Source organism: Miniopterus schreibersii (genome assembly GCF_964146895.1).
Source record: "Miniopterus schreibersii genome assembly, chromosome: 2".
Taxonomy (NCBI): Eukaryota; Metazoa; Chordata; class Mammalia; order Chiroptera; family Miniopteridae; genus Miniopterus; species Miniopterus schreibersii.
The window spans coordinates 85,798,656-85,813,107 of record NC_138102.1 but is presented as its reverse complement, the minus strand read 5'-3'; positions in this window follow the sequence as shown (position 1 = coordinate 85,813,107).

The following is a 14,452-nucleotide window of genomic DNA, read 5'->3' as shown; positions in this document are numbered from 1 at the left end:
TCTTTAGTTGATGTTACAGAACAGAAAGAATTCATCCACATGACATTAGACCAAACACCAAGAATAGCAGAGGAGAAAGATTGGTTATTTTATTATGAATGGTGTCGCTAAGGAGAATGGGAAGTTAATGCTTAAAATCTTAAACTCTCTGATGGATATAGGTTACAGATTATATAGGGCAAAATCAAAATAAACTGTGGTTAGAGGTTTGAGACTGTGTTGGAAGCTGAGTCAGTATTGGTAGGAAGTGAGGTAAGGGTAATAAATCACTTCTTCAGGTCTTGAGGACAGCTCTGAGGTCTTCTCTGGCTTTCCTCTGTCTGGTTTCATGGAAAAGTAACCAGGGGTCATTTTACTTTAAGAATCAAGAGCTGAAATATAACTTAGGTCAATATATTATCTTTAGGTTAACAGAAACTTGCACCTTGTCACCCTTAGTCAAGGCATGGCCATTGTTTCTGGCTGCCTAAGGTGGTTAAGGCTAAGGCTTACAGGGCATGCTGTGAAGAAACTGAATAGAGTGCTGGGGCTACATATTAAATATGAATCACACATTAAGCCAGGACCCTTAATTTCATTGGCAACTTTGACTGTTAAAGAAAAACAGTCCAGCTGGGTTTGGCTCAGTGGTTGAACATCAACCTATAATCCAGTAGATCATGGTTTGGTTCCCGGTCAGGGCACATGCCTCGGTTGCAGGCTCGGTCCCCAGTCAGAGACATGCAGAAGGCAGCCAATCAATGACAACCCTCTCATCATTGATGTTCCTTTCTCTCTCTCTCTCTCTCTCTCTCTTTCTCCCTTCTTCTCTCCGAAATCAATATCTATATCTATATATCTATATCACCTATATCTATACCTATTTATCTATATCTACATATCATCTATATTTATATCATCTATATCTATAATCTATATCTATATATATATCTATTTTTATATAGATATATATAAAGAAAAACAAATTGCTCATCAAAACTGCTATTAATTTCTTTACATATATATAAATAAAAACATTAAATTGCTCATCAAAAATTTTTGAACCTTATTGTAAGTTTTTATACTTAGCAATAGTTTGTCATTTTATTTGGAACATGAAAATGATCATTCAGCATCATGATTTCTTCAGTCCATAGGTCCTGGAAAATGTTCCATATTTGGGGTTGTGTTACTTGAGTTAAAAGAGATTTTTAAATATAAAAATGTAGTTTCTAGCAACTTAAAGTTGGAGTACATTGCAAGTTCAAAAAACTAAATAATCATTCTGATATAACTCACCCAAAACTTGGCACTAGTTAAATTAAAAACAAACCTATCAACTTTTAAGTGAACTAGGAATCCTAGATAAATATCTGATTTCAGTGTGAAGGCTTTTTAAAGTATTCCTGTGAAGAAGCTTGATAGGTCTCACTACATTAAAAATAAAGTTCTGTACCTCAAAAAACACTATATTCAAAATTAAATGGTAAATATCAAATTGAGGGTAAAATTGCAAAATGTGTGACAGGAAAAAGATTAAGGCTTTAAAAATATAGGTACTGACTAGTCAACAGGAAGCTATTAATGTGGTGAATACAAATATTTGTTTCTTCTCAAAGCCCCACTAAATGATAATATAGGAATACAAAGTAGTAACCTGCAAGGACTAAAAGCACAAGAAAGTAGATAATTACTGACTGTAGATGTCAATCAAATTTTGGGACTCAGAAAGCAGATAAACATGTGAACTGACTTTTGCAGAGCAGAGAAAGCTGATGTCTAACTGACTAAAAGAGGCAAAGAAAACAAGAAGGAACAATTGGCTTCACTGTAACACCTGAAACTAGAAGATATTAGAGCAATGACTCTCATATTATAAAAGGAAATGATTCCTAACCCAGACTTAAATCCAAATTGTCAACCAAGAGTGAAAGTAGAAAGCAGACATTACCAGATATTCACAGTCTTAAAAAATGTATCTTCACATACCCCTTTTCAGGAAGTCTATGGAATGTACTCCAAGAAACTAAGGAAATAAAGTAAGAAAGAGGGAAATGAAATGTTAATTTAGAAAAAATTGAAAACAATTCCTATATAGATGGCAAAGGGAAATCTCACAATGACAGTTTTGCAGCAGACCAAGAGGGCAACCAGTAAAGACTGGATCTGGATGATGAATAGCATTAAGAGATAGTCTCCAAGAAAAGAATAACATGAACAATTGGATAGAATAGTATTTTAAAGTGTTATTAGAAAATGTGGTCACACCAAGCCAGAGATTTAAATAAATCCAAATAAGAGAAATAAATAAAAATTAACCCCATGAATTGTAAAGTTTACACTTAGATAATTTAATTTATATGGACATATAATCATAACATACTGTGTGACTCACAATGGGTAGTGCTTCAGTTCTCTATCATAACACTCATACTTGGTTTGAAATGGTCCATCTGCTCAATTTGAAAGACTAAATGCACCCGACAATAAGGGGATGATTTTATTCAGGGTATGGCAATTGGTAAGAACATTTATCAATGAAGAATAACTCAAAGAATAGAAAAGGGTCTTTGAGTTTTACAGAGGCAGATAAACAAGAGTCATCAGAGAGTCTTATGGGAATCATGAGGAAGGATGTAGGTGGATCTTCCCTGAGTCATTGAGGAAAGGTGTCAGTGAATCTTATCTCAGAATATGGGACAACAGGGAGATCTTTTGCTGATTGGTAGTTTCTTTGAATACAAAAGGTGGGGAGATGTCTCAATTCTCAGTTTCCCAGGCTCTCTGGAGCACAAGCTCAGACAAATTGCAACACTGTTCATCTCCCTTTTTGTTCAATTGGGTAAATATTATTTCTTAATGAGATGCTTACTGCTGATTGTAAACTTCCTGAATGGTGCAAAGCAGAGTCTAAGAAATATTGTTGGTTAAGAATTCTTGTTGGCATTGTTCTTATGAAACTAGGAAAAATCTGTTGAACCATCTGTAGAATGGTGGTAGCAAAGGTCAGTAGTGTTAGGGTCCTGGAGATGCTTAAAATGAAAAAAAAAATGTATATAATTATATACTAATATAAAAGGTTATATTAAAATACACAGGCAAGAGTTGAACCCTAAGAGTAACCAGTCCAGTGGAAGACAATTCTTCTGTTATGCAACACCACTTGTTCATTTTCTTGAAGCTCTCTAGCTACAGTGTTGATGTTCTTGGTTAATTTGTCCACAGTCTTGGTTACCTCTTCTCTAAGTGGTTTCAATGACTCAAGCATTTCAAAGAATTTCTTTAGTAGCTCAGACAGTAGCTTGTCCAGAGAGAAATCTGGCCAATCCATAATCTGCTGTAATGGTGAATCCTCTGAAGTTAATGTCATCTTTTTCTGATGCTGGGGAAGGACCAGCTGCAAGGCAACTGAAAGACCTGATAGTGGTCTGAGCAGTCAGATTTTAGTTTTTAGTGATGTTGATTTGAAGTCAAGCAGGAGTCAGAAAAATGAAAAAAGTTAGTTTGGAGAATTAGAGAAAAATATTTTAAAAAAGGTGAAAGGAATGAAAATTTGGATTAATTGGAGAAAATAACATGTTCCAGTACAATTTGCGGGTAGATATTAAAATTGATTTTTCCACAGTGTGAAGGAATTCAAGTAACCATGATCAGATAATTTGCATATCCATCAGTTACCAAAATTTACAAATTGTGTAAATAGGTGTCGCATAGCAAATAAATAAGGCTAAAATCAGATAACCCAAAAACATGTGTTATAGACAATGCATAGATTCTCAAAAACACAAGATTTTTCTTTCACAAAAGTCCCTCCTTCACTCCACACTTTTTGATCAAAGGTAATCTCAAAGAAAGATTACTCTTGATCATAAAATGAGGCTGGACTCTTTATTTGGCCTAATATTTGCAAAGTATTAAAAAAAAAAATAATTAACCATGTAGGCATTTTAAAATTTCTTTACTGGAATTTTTCATAAGGAATTTGAGGTTATGGCCTTGCAGTATATTTTGATATCAGGTAGCATGATTTCTCCAACTTTGTTCTTCTTTCTCAAGCTTACTGTAGCTATTCAGGATCTTTTGTAATTCCACATAAATTTTTAATATACTTGTTCTAGTTCTGTGAAATAAGCCATTGGTATCTTGCTAGGAATTGCATTGAGCCTATAGATTGCTTTGGGCAGTATGGACATTTTAATGATGGTAACTCTTATCCATGAACACAGTATACATTTCCACTTATTTGTATCTTCTTCAATTTCTTTCTTTAGTGTCTTATAATTTTCCAAGTGATAGTAGACAAAAGTAGTCTGAGGCCGTCTGTCACTACTTGAGCCAAATTAAGCAGAGCAAGGTTGAATCACATAAAAGCCTTTATCCCAACAATTCCAGCAGTATGGGGAGAGCAGTCGGTCACCCTGAAAATTCTTCTCTGACCCTCCTTGCCAGTTGGCTGATTGTATATGGGCCAAAGAAAAGATAACTCCATGCAGCTGTGAGCTGCAAGTGTAACATGGAAAGGGGAGGAGAGATTAGAGCCTGCAGTCTGGCCTTAGGAGCTTGAAGTCTAATAACAAGGTAGTTAATCTTCTATGATGTTATAAACAGTTCAGCTCTTTCCTGGGACAGAAGAATGGTTAGTGCTCCTGAGACATCCTTCCAGAGTGAGCCAGGATCTGGGCATGGCAACCAAGTCAAAGCATGTCTTGTCCTTGGTCTGTTTCAAAAGGGTATTTCTTTTTACAGCCCAGATTTTCTTCTTGCAACACATCCTCCAGTTTCCCAGGGTCTGTAAGAAAACCTCTTATCTATAGTTAGTAAGGTGAATAATTATTAAAAAGCTGTAGCTCTATTCATATCACATGCACTTTCCACTATCACAACTGCATATATCTTTTACATCTTTGGTCAAATTTATTCCTAAGTATTTTATTTGATTTTTTGAAACAATTGTGAATGGGATTGTTTTCTTAGTTTCTCTTTCTGATAGTTTATTATTGGTGTATAAAAATGCAACTGATTTCTGAATATTTATTATGTATACTGCTACTTTACTGAATTCATTTATAAATTATAAATTCTGGTAGTTTTTGGTGGATTCTTTACGGTCAAAACAGCATGATACTGGTATAAAAACAGACATATAGATCGATAGAACAGAATAGAGAGCGCAGAAATAAACCCACAACTTTCTGGTCGATTAATGTTTGACAAAGGAGACAAAAACATACAATGGGGTACAGATAGTCTGTTCAATAAATGATGCTGAAAAATTGCACAGATACATGTAAAAAAATGATACTAGATCACCTTTTTACACCATACACAAGAATAAATGCAAAATGAATTAAAGACTTAAATGTTAGACTTGAAACTATAAAAATCCTAGAAATAAACATATGCAGTAAATTCTTGGATATTTCTTGTAGCAATATTTTTTTTCTGATACATCTCCTCAGGCAAGAGAAACAAAAGAAAAAATGGACAAATGGGACAACATCAAACTAAAAAGTTTCTTCACAGTAAAGGAAACAATCAAGAAAATGAAAAGATAACTCACTGAAAGAACATATTCACCTATGATAATTCTAATAAGGGGTTAATATCCAAAATTTATGAAGAACTTATAAAACTGAATACCAAAAAACCCCCAAACAATCCAATTAAACAATGGGCAAAGGACCTGAATAAACACTTCTCCAAAGTGGACATGCAGATGGCTAATAGGCCTATGAAAAGATGCTCAATGTAACCAATCATCAGAAAGATGCAAATTAAAACCATAACGACATATCACTACATAACTGTCAGGATGGCTATCATCAATAAAACATCAAACACCTAGTGTTGGTGAGGATATGGAGAAAAGGGAACCCTTGTGCTCTGTTGGTGGTAATGCAGATTGGTGTAGCCACTGTGGAAAGCAGTATGGAGTTACCTCAAAAAATTAAAAATGGAACAGCCTTATGATCCAGTGATGTCACTTCTGGGAATATATCTAACAAAATCCAAAACACTATCTGGAAAGAATATATGCACCCCATATTCATTACAGCATTATTTACAACAGCCAAGATTTGGAAGCAGCTCTAGTGTCCATCAGTAAATGAGTCGATAAAAAAGCTGTAGGACATTTACACAATACAATGCTACTTGACAGTAAAAAGAAAAAAAAGGAAATCTTATGCAACAGCATGAATGGACCTAGAGAGCACTATGCTAAGTGAAATAAGCCAGTCAGAGAAAGACAAGTACCATATGGTTTCACTCATATGTAGAATCTAATGAGCAAAATGAATGAACAAATAAGATAGAAATGGACTTGTAGATACAGAGGACAGACTGACACAGCTGTCAGAGGGGAGTGGCGTTGGGAGGGTGGGTGGAAAAGATGAAGAGATTAAGCAAAAAACCAAAAAGGCCTAATATACACTGACAATAGCATGGTGATTACCAGAGGGGATGGTGGTGGGGGAGGTAGAAGAGGGTATAGGGGAGATAAATGGTGATGGAAGGAGACTTGATTTAGGTGGTGAACACTCAATACAATACAGATGATGTATTATAGCATTGTAAACCTGAAACCTACATAATTTTATTAACCAATGTCCCCCCAATAAATTTTATTTTTAAAGAAGGAATTTTAGATTAGACTTTTAAAAGCCTCTTGAGGATATGAAGCCAAGACAAGAACTTGCTGTTAGATTTTACTGACAGTACCTATAAATTCTCTCTTCTGGAAGTCCACAGAATATTTGAAATTTCCTGGGTCTGCCAAAAAGTGACTTTCTTTACTCACCTGTAAGGCCAGGAACAATGTAAACTAGATATAAGGCCAGTCTCAAGTAAGTACTGGCTGTATAATGTCAATCTTAGTTCTTTAAAAGTATCTGGCCATAGTTGATTAAATAAGCATCATTCTCAGATATGACATTGCACGCAAGGACTTGATTGCATAACCAGTGTTTTCAATTAAGTCCTTTTAATAAGGAGGACAGATTCTTATTGAACTTATATAAGAAAGACAGACTCTATGAACATAACTATATTGCTACAAAAATAAAAAATGTTCAATAAGAGATTTCAAATTCTGGAAGTGTTAGTCAAGGATAGTAAAACATCATTTACAAATGTCTTATTTCAGTTTATAAAAGAAGAGTCTATTCAATTGTTATGAGTTATAGAGAGCTTAAAAGGAAAGCAAAAGGGCTTCCTCATATACCAGAAAATAGGAAATTAAAACAGCAAAAATATTCCAGACAAAAACCACAATTATCTCTCATTAATTCATTCAGTCCCATGTAGCTAATTCTTATTCTTGTTGATCTTAGGTTAGCAGTCTCCTGAATTCATCTGCTTCTGGACTGCATTTCTGGAAATCCTGATTCATCCCACTGGTATGGTCTCAAAGTTGTTTAAGTGATGCTATCAGAAGCTTGTTCCATGAAGTACTTGGTATAATCCTGTTCACAGGCTCTGAGATAATTCTTTGTTGAAGATAAAGCACTCTGGCCTATAGCTGATTGCAGGTGCTTTCAGGGAAACATAAGAGCAAAGCAGAAACTATCTGTAGATGACAAGAGACTTAAAATTTCTGGGTTGATATTATTACTGATAAGTAAAAAATAAAAGGTATGATGAAAGTCCATTATAAGAATAATGAAACTGACAAGAAAATCTGGTTGCTTAATATTGTTGGCCAGTATGTTCATGAATAATTGGATGCTATACTTTTACCTGCTTCTTTAGTTATTATTAAGATCACAGATATTCTAAATTTGACTCTTTGGAAGGTAAGAGAAATCAACTTGCTGATACTTCCACAACAAACACTACCTTTAAAGGAACCAGCAGAAGTCAAACCTCTGTCATGGTCCTAAGGGATATTTCCCCAAATGATAAAAAACAGCAACAAAAATATTGGTAAGATTCCAGTCAAGATGGTGGCATAGGTAAAGGCGTACTAGTATACTCCCACAACCACATTAAAATTACAACTAAACTATAGAACAACCATAATTCAGAACTGCTTGAAATCTAGCTGAACATACATCCTACCACTAAAGATATAAAAAAGAAGCCTCATCAAGACTGGTAGGAGGGGCAGAGATGCAAAACTGGCTGATCTCACACCCATGAATGGCAGATAAAAATTAGGAGTGATATCTTGGGACTGCAGAAATTCTTCCTGACAAGAGAGGAGTCCCAGCTCTACACTAGCTCCTCCAACCCCAGTCCAGGATTCCAGTGCCAGGAAAATAAGTTCCCATAACTTCTGGCTGTAAAAATCAGCAAGGATTATGGCTGAATGAGAGGGAAGCTGTTGAAGTCCCAGGTGTCCCTCTTAAAAGGCCTGTGCATAAATTTACGAAGACCCACTTGCTTTGAGATCCAGTGCTGGGGTAGCAGTTCAAAAGGCACCAGAGGAACTCAATTTTCTGGCATCAAGGTGAGATCTGGAGAGGTAGCTTTCTTTCAGACAGAAGTGTTGGCAGGGGCCGTTGTTCCTTTTCTGAGTCCTCCGTCCACAGACCTGGCAGGCAGGTATTATATCTGAGTCTCTATCAACCTGGCAAACACTGTTGGCCCTGCCCTGGTGATTCCCTGAGACCCTGCTCCACCCAGCTTGTGAGCCCACCCAAGCCCTTTGCAGTGACTTTTGCATACAGATGTCCTCTCTTGGCTCGTGATTTGGACTTTCCTAAAATGTCTTAAACAAGCAGCATCTGGCTTTTGTGTGCTCCCAATGTCTTCTTAAGTGGCCCTAGGCCTGGCATTAGCAGCAGCTGGGTAGCAACTGGGGCGTTGTTTGCAGCTTGACCTTTCCTGGGCACCTCCAAACCCAACATAGGTAGCAGCCATCACACCCAATGGACAGCTTCAGCCATGTCGAAGCACCACCCAATGACCTCTACAAGAAACATATTCAGGAAACAGACTCCGCAGGCACCAGAGCCCTGCTGAAGTCCTGCTCCATGAGGACTGCTCCTGCACAGCACATTCTCTGCTGTAGTCCTTGCCAGCCTTCACAGCAGATTAGCCTGGGAGTAAATCCCTTCCATTTTACCCAACGGTAATCAAGCTCAACTATAATAAGAGGCTCTACATAGCTCACATAGGGGACACACCTGGAGTGCCCAGCTCTGGTGATCAGGAGAGGCTGTGCCATTGGACCCCATAGGACATCTACTATACAAGGCCACTCTATTAAGACTGGGAGACATAGCGGCCCCATCTAATACATGGAAACAAACATGAGAAGATGCCTAAATGAGGAGACAAAGAAACATGTCCCAAATCAAATAATGGTATAAACCTCTAGATAAAGAGCTAAACAAAATGGAAACAAGCAATCTACCAGATAAAGAGTTCAAATGCAGTAGATGAACTAGGTGAGAACTTCAACAAAAAGATAGAAATCATAAAAATAAAAATAAAAAACAAGAAAAATAACTCGTCAGAAATGAAGAATACATTAACTGAAATGAAGATACATTACAGAGAATCAACAGTGGAGTAGTTAAAGGAGATGATCAAATAAGAGATTTGGAAGGTAAGGTAGCAGAAATACCCAATCAGAACAGCAAAAAAGAAAGAGAATCCAAAAATTGAGGATAATATAAGGGTTCTCTGGGACAACTTCAAGTATACTAACACTTGCATCATGGGTATACTAGAAGGAGGAGAGAGAGAGCAAAGAATTAAAAACCTACGTGAAAAACATAATGACAGAAAACTTTCCTTAACCTAGTGAAGGAAATAAATATACAAGTTCAGGAAGCACAGAGAGTCCCAAACAAAATGAACTTAAGGAGGTCCCCACCAAGACACATCACATTAAAATGCCAAAGGTTAATGACAAAGAGAGAATGTTAAAAGCGGCAAGAGAAAAGTACTTATCTATCTACAAGGAAGCTCCCATAAAAATGTCAGATGATTTTTCAGCAGAAACTTTGCAGGCCAAGGGGGAGTGGCAAGAAATATTCAAAGTGCTGAAAAGCAAATATTTATAACCAAGATTACTCTACCCAGCAAAGCTAATATTTAGAATCAAAGGAGAGAGAAAGGGCTTCCCAGAGAAGAAAAAGCTAAAGAAATTCATCACCACCAAACCAGTATTATAAGAAATGTTAAAGGGTCTTCTTTAAGAAGGGAGGGGGGGGAGAGAGAAAGTATGAATAATAAAATGGCAATAAATACATATCTATCAACAATTACTTTAAATGCAAATGAATTAAATGTGCCAATCATAAAACATATGGAGGCTGAATAGATAATAAAACAAGACCTTTACTTACATATACTGGCTACAAGAAACTCATTTAAGATCAAAAGACACACACAGACTTAAAATGATGGAAAAAGATATATTATGAAAATGGAAACAAACAAACTAACTAAAAGCTGGGGTAGCAATACTTATACCAGACAAAATAGACTTTAACACAAAGGCTATATAACAAGAGACAAGAAAACCCAGCAATTCCACTTCTGGGTATTTATCCAAAGAAACCCGAAAAACTAAGTCAAAAAGACATATACATCCATATGCACATTGCAGCATTATTTACAATAGGAAGATATGGAAGCAACTTAAGTGTCCATCAACAGATGAGTGGATAAAGAACAAGTGGTGCTTATATACAATGGAATAGGACTCAGTCATGAAAAAGAAAGAAATCTTTCCATGTGCAACATGGATAGACCTAGGGAACACTGTGCTGAATGATATAAGTCAGGCTAAGGAAGACAAATGCTATATAATTTCACTTATATGTGGAATCTAAAAAATAGTAAATGAATAAGCAGAACAGAAACAGACTCATAGAAATAGAGAACATTTGACAGTTGTCAAATGGGAGGAGGATTGGGGGGCTCGGTGAAAACAGTAAAGGGATTAAGAAGTGCAAATTGGTAGTTAGAATAGTCATAGGGATGTAAATACAGCATACAGAATATAGTCAATAATATTATAACAACTATGTATGGTGTCCAATGGGTACTAAATTTATTGAGATAATCACTTAGTAAGTTATATAATGTCTAATCACTGAGTTGTACACCTGAAACTAATATAATTTTCATGTCAACTGTAATGAAAAAAATTATTTAAAGTCAAAAAAGGGGGAAAATTGTAAAAATTTTGACAAACAGTAAACTCTGACATTATGACTAAAAAGTTTGTGCTGTTGTCTAATAACAGGTAAAGTAATGCCAGAACTTTAATAAACAAAAATATATCATAAATAGCAAGGGCATTGACAATTCTTTATAAGCTTCCTATATGACATACAATTTCTAAAATAGTTATACTCATACCTTTCCCCCCATATAAATGTAGTCTAGGGAAAGCTAAGGATCTCTTCTAATTTGACAGCTCTTCCCATGCAACTCATCAATAGGAATATTCTATAAACCTTATAATTTCTATTACATCTCTTCACAGGTGAAAGAAGAATTTCTATGAAAATTTCCAGGCTCTTCTGGGGAATCTTATGCATGATTTCAAGGTGCAAAAGATATCAGTTAGGTTTGGATTTTAGGAAGGCAACCAAAAGTTGGGAGGAGATTTGGATGCTTGATGAAAGTAGGAAAATGGGAGATCACCAAAGTGAGAAAAATTTTAAAAAGAAACATAGGAGTTAACATAATTGGAAAGGTTTTTCTGAAGTGAGAAACCTTTATTTTCTTAAATAATCAAGGAAATAAAAAGTAAACATACACCATGAAATTATTCTGTAAGAGACAGAATCTTTGTTATCTAGGCAGATTACACAGAAGATAAAAAATGAACTTTTATACTTAACTGCTTATCAAGACATGATCAATAATCCAAGAATATTTCTCTTATTTTAACAGAGAGAAAACTAAATTCTAGTTTTGCATACATAAAATATTTTTTATTAAAAATCTTTTTGAAATTTTTATAAACAAGCCCATCAAATCAGGACAAATAAGATACTATTTTCCTATGCTCCCTATAACTTTCTATATTCTACATATTCTTTTTCAAAATGGCAAAAATGAACACATTCATTAACATACTCCAAATGCACAGTCTCTCTGTACCTTAAAAAATATCAGAGATATAAAGCACATAAACAAAATTATGCTTAATAGTTGTTTCAGTATTCCATCTTACTTAGAAATTATCTAGGTAATACTCTATTTAGTATTAGTCTAAAATTTTAAATTAGCAAAAATCTTGGAAGCTATTAAGCTGACATATTAGAAAATATAATTGCTGAAATATAGTTGTTAAAATAACAGTTTCATTTGGTTAAGTACAAAAATGTATTTTTCATAATCTTAAACATGTAGTAGAAGTAATGTTAGCTTATTCAATCAGTAAAGTTTAAGAAGAACATACCCAAATAAAATAAAAAAATGTAAGCTTGTATGATACTTAATGCTGATTACTCAGAAAAGATATAAGGTACATCAGAAGGTACATCTTAAGAACGTGGGAGCCCTTTCAAAATGCCTCAAGATGTAGAGGTTAAAAATGGGGGTCATGGGAATGTCTTCAATCCCAGAAAGATGATGATGGTGCAGAAGACAAAACTAGTGTGTATATTTGGGTAGGTCTTTACAATCATAAAAGTTACTCCCATTAGATATCTGGTAAAATGAAATAATAACCTCGTAGGGTTGTTATAGAGATTGAGACAATGAATATAAAACACTCAGCACAGGTCCTGGCACATATCAGTGCTCAGTAAATGATAGCTAGTAATGCTATCTAAAAGTAACTTTATAAACTGAATTATGGCAATAGAAGACATGTCTGGGAAATGGCACTTCACTTACACAGGGAGGCCTTCATTGAGTTTCATTCAATCTTCATTCAGCCAACATATATTATGTGTATATGTTGCTCCTCTACTCAGAGATGTTCCTTTACTTATAATGGGGATATGTCCTGGTAAACCTATCTAAATTAAATTACCATAAGTAAAAACTGCATTTCGTACACCTAAAGAAGATCACAGCTGAACGTAATCTACCTTAAACTGCTCAGAACACCTACAGTTGGGCAGAATCATCTCACTGCGGCTGTCCAGCATCATGAGACAGTATCCTACTGCATATCAGGAAAATATCAAAATTCAAAATTCAAAGTGTAATTTCTGCTGCGTGCATATCACTTTCACCCAGATGTAAAGTCAAAAAATCATAAGTCAAACCATCATAAGTTGGGGATCATTTGTGAAGGAGACCACAGTGATATATACCCATCCCTGTGCTACATAGAGTAGGGTCAAAATATGTTTTTAAAAAGTATATATAAAACAGTGTGAAATATGTACAGTAAAAGCTATATAACTACTTCAGTGTAGTATTATTAAGAATTCCTTAAGTTAATCTCCCTAGCACTTTCTTTTCTATTTAGCTAGATTCCACTTTCTTTCTAATGTGTTTCTCTTAAAATTAAGACAAAACGTGGGCTTTTTCTAATAAGAATTTTTTCCTACATTATATTGTTATTGGTCATATTGGGTGATTGTTTGTGGCATTTACTAAATCAGCCTTGTTAGTAAGAACTATCAGTAGACTAGACTGTTCTAAAAGGTGCATAGATTGCACTGCATAGAAGACCTTAAAGAATTATGTACCAACCTTTTTCTTACCTTGTTCCAGTTAATTGTTTTTGGAGCCTAATTATAAGAAGTCATGCTTTAGGTTCTGGGAGAGTATGGTTGCAAAGCTAAAGCTCAAAAAAATTTACATTTGACTCATGTTATATATAATTCTCATATTCTACTCTAGAAACAAAAATTATACTTCAGTGTGAAACTATGTATTGTCAAACTTCCAAGCTGTCTTCCTCTAACTCTGGGTTGTTGTCTTTGAGCTATTTTGCAGGGGTTGATAAACTGTAGATAATTGACAGATATACAAACTGTCTTGTCTAGGAGATTTCCTTATCCTGTGTGTAAAAACCAGTTTTGCCTTAGCTCCCATTTACAATATATATAAAATTATTTTGAGAGAGAGAGGGAAAATCATGGATGTGAGAGAGAAACATCTATTGGTTGTCTCCCATATGTGCCTTGACAAGATGAAAGATTGAACACAGAACCTTTTGGTGTACAGGACAACTGAGCCACACCGGCCAGGGACCCATTTATATTTACTTTTTTTACTCCCTATAAGTTTGTGCATCTTGATTTTTTTTTTCTTTGAACTGAATTACTTTTGTCTGTGTCAAAGGAAAAAAATATTCTGATACTTGCTAAAACAGCAAGGAAGAGTTTATTCTATTGTGATAGATTTTAAGATCTTACTAGGGGAGAAATATTGTGCTCAACTCCAAGTACAGCAAAGATAGCTAGGGATTTATGGCTGAGGATTCACAGCCAACCAGCTAAGTTAGGGAGTCAGTGGATGGAAAATTTGTAAAAGGAGTTATCAAGGGTAAGGGGGTTCTTGCTAAACCAACTTAAGAGGATTCTTGCTTTAGGCAGGTCAG